Source organism: Nicotiana tomentosiformis, chromosome 2, assembly GCF_000390325.3.
Source record: "Nicotiana tomentosiformis chromosome 2, ASM39032v3, whole genome shotgun sequence".
Taxonomy (NCBI): Eukaryota; Viridiplantae; Streptophyta; class Magnoliopsida; order Solanales; family Solanaceae; genus Nicotiana; species Nicotiana tomentosiformis.
The window spans coordinates 45,897,325-45,906,399 of NC_090813.1; the positions used below are offsets into that span (position 1 = coordinate 45,897,325).

Below are 9,075 nucleotides of genomic sequence, written 5' to 3' on the forward strand. Positions count from 1 at the left end.
TGTCAAAACCGTTTCCATTCGCTAACCCTCTATTGCTTGGACCCTGATCATTTCTCTATCGTTCCTGGTCGGATGGCTATTGGGTCTGTTTCCCCTTCTATCTGAGTTGTAAGGCTGGTATCGATCTCAAAGTGGCCTCGACTCCTGATCCACTATTCTTTTAGGCTTGTTGTTTGCCCTATTAGGATAAACCGACCTCGATGGAGCCCCTAGTTGATCGTCCTCGACTCTGATCTTTGACTTGTACCTATTATGGACATCGGCCCAGGTAACCGCTGGGTACTCTACCAAGTTTTGCTTCAATTATTGAGACGCAACCGAACTTCGAGGGTTGAGTCCCTGAGTGAATGCTTGAACGGCCTAATCGTCTACAACTGGGGGTAGGTACATCCGTTCCATATGGAATCTCAACACGAATACCCTAAGCATCTCGTTATCCCTTTGCTTGACTTTTAACATGTCTAATTTCCTCGTCTAAACTTTGATATAGCTGGCATGGGATTTAACCAAGGCATCTGCAAGCATATCAAACGAATCAATAGAATTTGGAGGTAAGTTATTGTACCATATCATTACTCCCTTGGATAAGGTTTCCCCAAATTTCATCAGCAACACCGACTCGATCTCGTCATCCTCGAGGTCGTTGACTTTTATTGCACACGTGTAGGAGGTCACATGCTCGTTTGGATTTGTGGTCCCATTGTATTTGGGAATATCGGGCATGCGGAGCCTTTTCAGAATTGGCTTTGGTGCCGCACTCGGGGGCAAAGGTTGCTGAATGAACTTTTTGGTCCCTTAAATATCGGGGGTGCTTCCGGGATCCGATCGACCCTCGAATTGTAAGTTTCCATCTTATTGTCATTTGCCTCTATTTATTTTTCGCTCGATTCCACTCGTTCTGTCAGCGCTTCGAGAATTTTCATCACCTCGGAAGTTTCCCCGGGTCCGGTCCCGTCGAGTTATGTGAAAATCTGTTCTTCTCTCCGAGTATCCTCTAAAACCCGTTCGGGTTCGGCCGCGTTGTGTGCGTGATTTTGACTCTGCAATTGTGTTATTGCAACTTGGTGAGCTTGTAACATCTCAAAAATCAAACGTAAGCTGACTTCGTCACCTCCCCCTTCGGCTGTCTCGCGAGCGGATGGACGGGGTGTCCTGTGAATGCTATTATCAGGTCAGTCGGTAGGTTGATGTTGATAGCAACCTGTGAATTGGCATCGACTGAGTCAACGATTGGAACGCCATTAGGGTCGACAAGGGATACATCGTTGCTTGGCACCACATTATTATTTTCACTGTGGTGGCCTTGACTCGGCGTCAACACTCAAGTGAGCAGATTGTGAATTTGACATATTGAATAATCTTGAAATCAAAATTCAAAGAGCAAGTGTAAAATGGAGTGTGGTATAAAGATTCGTATTAAATCACCACTATTATCCTTAGCCCTACAGTGGGCGCCAAACTCTTTACCCTTAAAATAGATAACAATTAAATTTGTACGCGGTTTAAAGGACACGTGATTTCGATTTAATACGAATGGTCAAAGAACAACAAGTTATTGAATTAAAGTAAAACAAAACGATCAAACCAAATGTGCCGAAATAATCAAGCATGACATTAGATTTGAATGCTAAAGACCGATTCCAATCGAGCCCTCAGAATGGAGCTCGGTTGCAACTGAATGAATGAACAACTTGAAGAGGAGGTTTAACCCTAATACAAGTTTAAATAAGGTAAAATTTCTTTCCTTCCTTTTATCCCAAGAAAACATGATCCGCAGTTAATATCAGGCGTGATTCGTGCCGTAATATCCGGTTGATGACGGATATTTCGGCTCCTCATTGGTCCTCTTTAACCATTTTCCTCTACACTCGATCCTTCATTTCGCTCGAGCTTGATTCTTTCCATGTTTGTCCATGCTCGATCCCTGACATATCATTCATCCACCCCTAGGCTCCGATCTGCGGTCACCCTCGGCCTTACTCGAGCCAGCGTCGAATCACGTTGTTTTTCGTTTCTTCATCGGGAAATCGGGGGTAACTTTTATCCCCGATTTTACCCGTACACAATGTTTGCATGCATATTTTCTCATACTTTCTAAGCTGAGAGTTGCCTTTATGCCAGTATTTCATTTTCATCTGTGTCGACATAATTCTTGATTGGGGTACACTACTCTGTTGTCCAAATAATTTTGACCCATTTACTCGCTATCTGAAGAGCTAAAGAATTTTTCAAATTTTTCTCAAACAAATTTTTCTAGCGTTTTTTCATTTTGAATTATGTGGTTAACAATGTCTTCTACGTAATCCTTAAATTTGAACCCTTGTTTTTATGAACAGGTATATCAATGTTCAATAAGAAATAGATATTAGTCCTCGTAGGTCAAGATCCCTTTAAACAAACAAATGGGTGTTGTGCAGTATACAATATACTAATAAGTAAAGTAAGTATATTATGGAATGCTATTCACTCATATGCTGCTACTTTTATTGCAGCATTTTCTGATAAATTATTGTATGTCTGAGTTGGAACCTTGGAATCAGTCCATGGACAATGATAATAATAACAACTTTCTCAACAGCCAACGTCATTCTTCAAACCTCCAAATAATGTTGCAAAATGTAACGTCAATTGTGAGATATAGAGACGTAAACAAATTGCATTTCCACTGGACGAATTCACAAGCTCGTAAAGATGTGAAACTCAGTGTGGTAATCCTATCAGTTTCTAAGAAATCATGTTCTGATTCATCATCATGCTGTAATCTAATTAATCATGCAGCGGTTCAAAGCTATTAACTGGTCATAAGCCTATTTAACTTTAGTAGTGATGGTATGCTGTTCCCTCTGAACATATATTATATGAGAAGAATTTCTTTGAACCTATTCATTGGTACCTACTCTTTATAATGAATCTACTCTTGTACTTTGGAGTCATCATGTTATTTCTTGTTTACCGTCAAATTTGGAGATGCAATTGAATGAAAACGAACAGTGCATATGTGCGTTTCGATGATGGTACCATTACCTCCTTTGTTCCCTAGCTAGGTTTGGATTAATGACGCTATAGCTACAAGTTGAGGTTTCGTTGGGTTAAAAGCACTTGGACAAATACTAATCGGAGTCCGGAACCTAAATATGATCTTTTTAGACTCAAATGACCGAAATGAGTGAAACAATAATAATGTGACCAAACTATATATAGCGCCCTTTTAAAGGGCGCTATACATGAAGTTGATTAGACTGCCATGTATAGTGCAGTTTATTAAGGCGCTATATGTATATCGCCTTAATAAACAATGCTATACCCCTTCAAATATCCGTCCCTTCCCTTTCCCCCGTTACAGAACCAAAACAACCCCCACCCCCCTACCATTTTTAAAATCAAACCAGCGAACACCCCATTAACGACCCAAAAAAACTCGAGTGGACCCCACCCGTCCCACAAAAAGTAAAGATTATTGATCCCACATCCTAGCTAAGCCTTCTCTCGTTGTGGGTTGCTCGTTTCGGATTCAAATCTTCAACTTTCCAAAAAACATAAATCAGAGGTATTCCGATTTAGTTTTTGTTGAAACTCGTATAAAAAATGCATATTAATTATTTTAAATGTGTTCTATGTTGTTTTGTATTTTTTTTGCGATTAAACTGATATGTTATTTTTATCCGGACTAAGATATTAGTGTGCTAAAAAATATGTAAAAATTGAGATATCATTATTATTTGTTCCAAAAAATGTTGATAAGTTACTTTTTACTGTTATATATGTATTTTCGTGAATGTTTTGTGATTAAATATATTTTTTATTTTTATCTCATTTAGATTATTTATTTGCTTAAAGACTAGTGATATAGTGCCCCTTTAGCATAGTAAAATATAGTGCCTTTTAGCGTAGTATCCCTGTAGTTATTGAAATTAATCATTTAAATATCTCTTATACTCAAAAATATGTCAAAATAGTTGATAGATCAAATACAAACTCTGTTCAATTCTAGTCAACGATAGTAAGAAAATAAATGAGAAAACAACAATATTTTTCTGGATATCTTGGTGCTACTGGGCCTCAAATATCGAGCCTGAAACCCATATGTGAATATTTAATAATTAAATCTTATATAATTATAAAAATTAATTATTTAATTTACAAACAAACATATAAAATTATAAAACCAATATGTAAAATAATAAAACTAACACATACCTGTTTTCTTCTTGCTCGCACGCAACATCCAATGACAACTCGTAAACCATCTACGACAAACAACCTTGTATACATCCGGAGTTGACTCTCATACCGTCATCTCACGACACTCTTTTACGCTGTACATTTTCGCCGCTCTGCTTAGGCGCGTTTTATCAGAAAAAGCATGCCATTTGCCAGCACCGTTGGCCTAGACTCATCCCACATTGCTGTCCGAATTTCGTCAGTATCCCTTGTGAGGGCATCCGCATCCGGCATACTTGGCAAATGATCAAGGTAGGGAATCTCCCTTGAATGAAACGGCACTTGGGACTCGTACACTCTTGGTCTAATGGGGGGTGGATTATGTTCCCTCATCAAATCAGGTCCAAAATTCTCTTTCTCCTCATCACCACCCTCATCAGGGAAGGGTGTGTCACCTCCGGACTCATCGGCATTGTTGTCATAATCACTGTTCTCTTCCTGACTCTGTGCATCTGCCAGATCCTGATTAAATATGTCATCTTCGGGCAATTGAGTCAGGGCAGGAGGTTTAACTTGCTCGTTTTCACTGCACAAACAACAAAATAATGAGCTACTCAAATTGTCAAACACTTTACATATAAGCTATATCACTTCACTTACAAGTCGTAATGTGTTGACATCCCATGATGGACATTATCCTGTTGGTGATGACTCCCGGATGGACCACCATGATCCAACACACCAGAACTACGCATATTCCAACTAGGCGTGGGTTCATAACTTGTAAAATTCATATCTTGTCGGTACCCACTGTGGAATATATGAGTGTTAATACAAATTCATTACAACAAAAATAAACATCGTAACACAAAGGAAAATTGAAGTTTATCACTCGTCTTGTGAATTATGTAAAGTAGGAGAGAAATTATTTTTTCGCTCCTCATTCGCTCGTGGAGATAAGTTTAAATCAGGCCAAACTCTTTCAGCCGGAACCTGTTCGGCAAAACCTACTCCAGAATAACCACCCGATGACTGAGGGTTATCCCTGCTTTGCGCCACCTCATTATTGCGAACGTCTTCAACCTTCACGTACATTTCTAATATTTTTATCAAAAGAAATTTCCGGTATTCATCCGTAGTCCTCAAAATATCACTCAAAGTTTCATCATCCTGGATGTTAAACTCAACATAAGAAGCAATCCCTTGCGGAGTGACAAAATACGGATATCTTCCTGTTACTTTAAGGTTCACCGAACGTTTGCTCACACTCATTTTGTTACACAACAACGATACAAGTCTATCGTACTCCATTGTAAGTGGCAACTTAATATGACGCTATGGAGATAAACTATAGCTCACTGAGTTATTCGCCACTACAACCTCACTCCTCAATATAATGAAACCCTTACTTTTCGCTCTTCAGACATTATGACAAAATGCTTGAGAATTTAACAAGAAGAAAAATTTAATAGGAGTTGAGAATATTTCTGAATGAATTTTTGCAAAATCCTTAACGCCTTTAAATAAGCCAATGCCCAATCCGGGGGGGTCGAAATATGTATAACGCTGTTATAAAGGCGCTATACCTGCTAGTCTAATCAACTTCATGTATAACGCCCTTTAAAATGGTGCTATATATAGTTTGGTCACATTATTTTTTTTTCCACTCATTTCGGTTATTTGAGTCTAAAAAGACCACATTTAGGTTCCGGACTCATACTAGTTGGAGTGCAAATCAATTGCCTCCATATTATGATCTCCTAGATCATTTGCTCCTTTTCGCTTTCTAGGATTTTATAAAGGCGCTTAGACTCATTTGTATTTATAGATTGTCCAATCGGGACATCAATTCGAATAGAAGCATTAGCAGCTGGAATATGTGACTTAGTCACCCTTGATAGGTTAGTGAATGCATCTGACAGTTGATTTGCAATATTTTGTAAATAAATTATTTTTTGAACCTCGTGTTCACTTTGATTTATTCGAGGTTATAAATGAGATAGTGATAATACATTCCAATCTATTTCTTTTTGCAATTACTTATTTTCTCCCACTAATATTGAGAATACTGATTTATCAAAATGGAAATCATAAGAGAGGTTCAAAACAGTGGCACCTCAAACACATTATTAACATCAATTAGAGGTCCATTCAAAGTCAATCATGACGATCGGCCTTGTTTGTTTTTGAGTAACGAAGAAGATAGCATCCCACGTGGATGTTTATGAAAACATACGTTGAAAAAGTTATTCAATACTGATTAGAGATCAGTTCTCAATTAAATATGACTCATTTGGCAGATATGTGCGTCAGTATCTTTATTTTAACACCATATTAATTTAGTTGACAAATTAAGAAGAATTCTATGCTATCTAACCAAGTTCCTTATAAACTTCCTGGCTAATTAAACGGTGCTATATAAATTGGGAATAAGAAGTGTTATTTTCAATAGCAAAAAGAATGAAAGTTGTGTGCTCCTTTTTCCAGAATTTACATTATCGAGGCTCTATCCTAATCACATCTCACATGTAGAATTAATAAACTAGATCTAGGAATGTTCAAACCTAATTCCCTCTATGTATTATTGTTTTACTTCTAATAATATCAGCCAAGATAATTCAAAAACAAAGGAATCTCTCAACGAATGATCCATACTATGCACAACAGGTGGAACAACTAGTCAATAGAAATAGAAAATCAAATTTGCATTACAAACCTCGTACACAGAGAGAACAAATGAATTGAATTTCAAATGAACAGCTGGCTTGTTTATTTGGACATAAAACCATCTAATAAGCTTAAAGCTACACTTGCTTTTGAAAATGGAGTCCCTTTTTGAGGACAAAGTAGAAGAACATTATAATTAAGCTGATAAATTTTAAGGACATTTGCGAGTGTTGTTATGAGTAGTAAGGTTGAAATAGCAAGGACAAGCTTCATAATTGCCAGAAGTCCCTGGTGGTACGCAATGACATCTATGGCAGCAGCTTCCACAAGCTCTGTTGCATAGATTTGGCCGAGACGATTCGCTGCACCTATATTCACAGGCTCCGGTGCAATCTGTTTAACCAGTACCCCAACAAAAAGAAAAGAGGAATCACATGAGAAATTAAAAAAACTATAGACACTAGATACATAAAAAAAAACATTATACTCCTTAGTAGGAGTAATTATTTCTTAATTTGTTGTGGGGGGAAAATGTAAATGTCAGATTACTTAGTGGCTGTGAAACTTGAGGGGCTGGTGCTGGTGGCTTGCTGTAGTCAACCTGCGCCAAAACATTACAAAATCCAATGTTATTTCAAGATGAAAGAGTTAACAACATGATTTTGCTATTTGAGATTTAAAATTGAAGAACCTTTTGAAGGGCATTAGTGAAATGGAGAACCATAAAGGAGGCAATTAGCAAAGCAGCAAATGCTTTTTGGAATACCATTTTTCAGTAACAAAGAACGAAGGAGAAAACTGAGAGCTCGGATTAACTGAGCTTGGAAGTGAAGCAAAAAGAAGAGTGATGTATCATGAATTTATAGCACAAGGAAAGAAAGCACCCCACCGTATTCTTTCTTGGGGTATAGCCGTATAGGATTTAAAACAATACACGGACAATGTAAAAGTATTATGCTACTATATTAGTTTAACTAGCTATAGACTATAGCAATAGTAAGTTATTTATTATTTTTATTAGATTGTAAATAACTGCAATAATTATGCTCGGAGATGATTTACTTACTATGCTACTGTATTAGTTAAAAGACTTACGTAAAAATAACATCAGAGGCGGATTTGTTCTTGGAAAAGAGGGGTCACTAGAACCCGTTATCACAAAAATTCTAAATATATAAGTGCACGTATATATAGAAAACAGTCCTATATAGTTTGCTTGAAGCCTTAAGTCAAAACACTAGTCAAAACACTGAATGAGTAGTTCACCCCTGTACTCGCCACTTATAAATTAGTACTTTGGTTGTGTAAATCTTTTTTTTGAGTAACTAAAACTTAAACTCTACTCAATATGGCAACGGCGGGAACATACCTACTTGTCCCAGTGATGATGCTGGCAAGAAATGGGAAGTAGCTAAGAAGGTCGCATTGCCAGCCTAACTTCACAGTGTACTAGAGTTTTGGAAAAAGAGTTTCCTTGGAATACTAGTCTTAGAAAAAAAACATTAGCTGGACACCAGTAAGATCCGATACTGTGATCTTAGATTACAAGCATATATTATACGATAGAATCTCCCAAGTTTGCACTAAATTATTATTATAAGCTCATAAATTTTGCTAAATGACATATTTATTCACTTAGATCGCTTAAAATTTTGTGATATAATAAGTCCTTAGCTGAAGTTTTGTCTGACTATTCGTTGGCAAATTGTCTGACACTGGTTTTATTTATTTTGACAAATATGTTACGGAGATACGGAACCTAGACCAAAGGCAATAGTAATCACTAAGTTTTAAACAACATCATGACTTAAAGTTAAATATCTACCTTTTCTTTTTGTCGGTTTCAAAACATTGTCCCCTGTCTTTGTAGGGAAATGTTGAAGTCGAGTTATACGTAACAATTCGGTCGGTCGTTTTGAGAGTTATAGTCTTGTTTTTCTATTTAATGTTCGTTTTATGCTTAATAGTTGCTATGTGACTTGCCGAGGTAGCTGGTTAGGGTCCGGAGAGGTTTCGGAATGAGTTGAGATACTTAGTCTCAAGATTGGAAGCATATGTTGAAAATATTGACCGAATGTTGGCTTGTGTGGAAATGGCTCCGAATTGGAGTTTCGATGGTTCTGTTAGCTCCGTTGGGTGATTTTGGACTTAGGTCCGGATAGTGATTTGGAGGTCCGTAGTTGAATTAGGCTTGAAATGGCGAAAATTAAAAGTTTAGAAGTTTGACCGAGAGTGGACTTTATGGTT

General features: G+C 37.4%; 1 long non-coding RNA gene across 1 annotated transcript; it reads right to left on the minus strand.

The window, feature by feature from the left end:
• Positions 1–6,845: 6,845 nt before the first annotated feature.
• LOC104116754 (uncharacterized) lies at positions 6,846–7,707 on the minus strand. Its single transcript, XR_011413452.1, has 3 exons — positions 7,520–7,707; positions 7,378–7,429; positions 6,846–7,221 (listed from the first exon to the last, which is right to left on the minus strand). It is a non-coding gene; the product is annotated as an uncharacterized lncRNA (long non-coding RNA).
• Between the last annotated feature and the right edge of the window lie 1,368 nt (positions 7,708–9,075).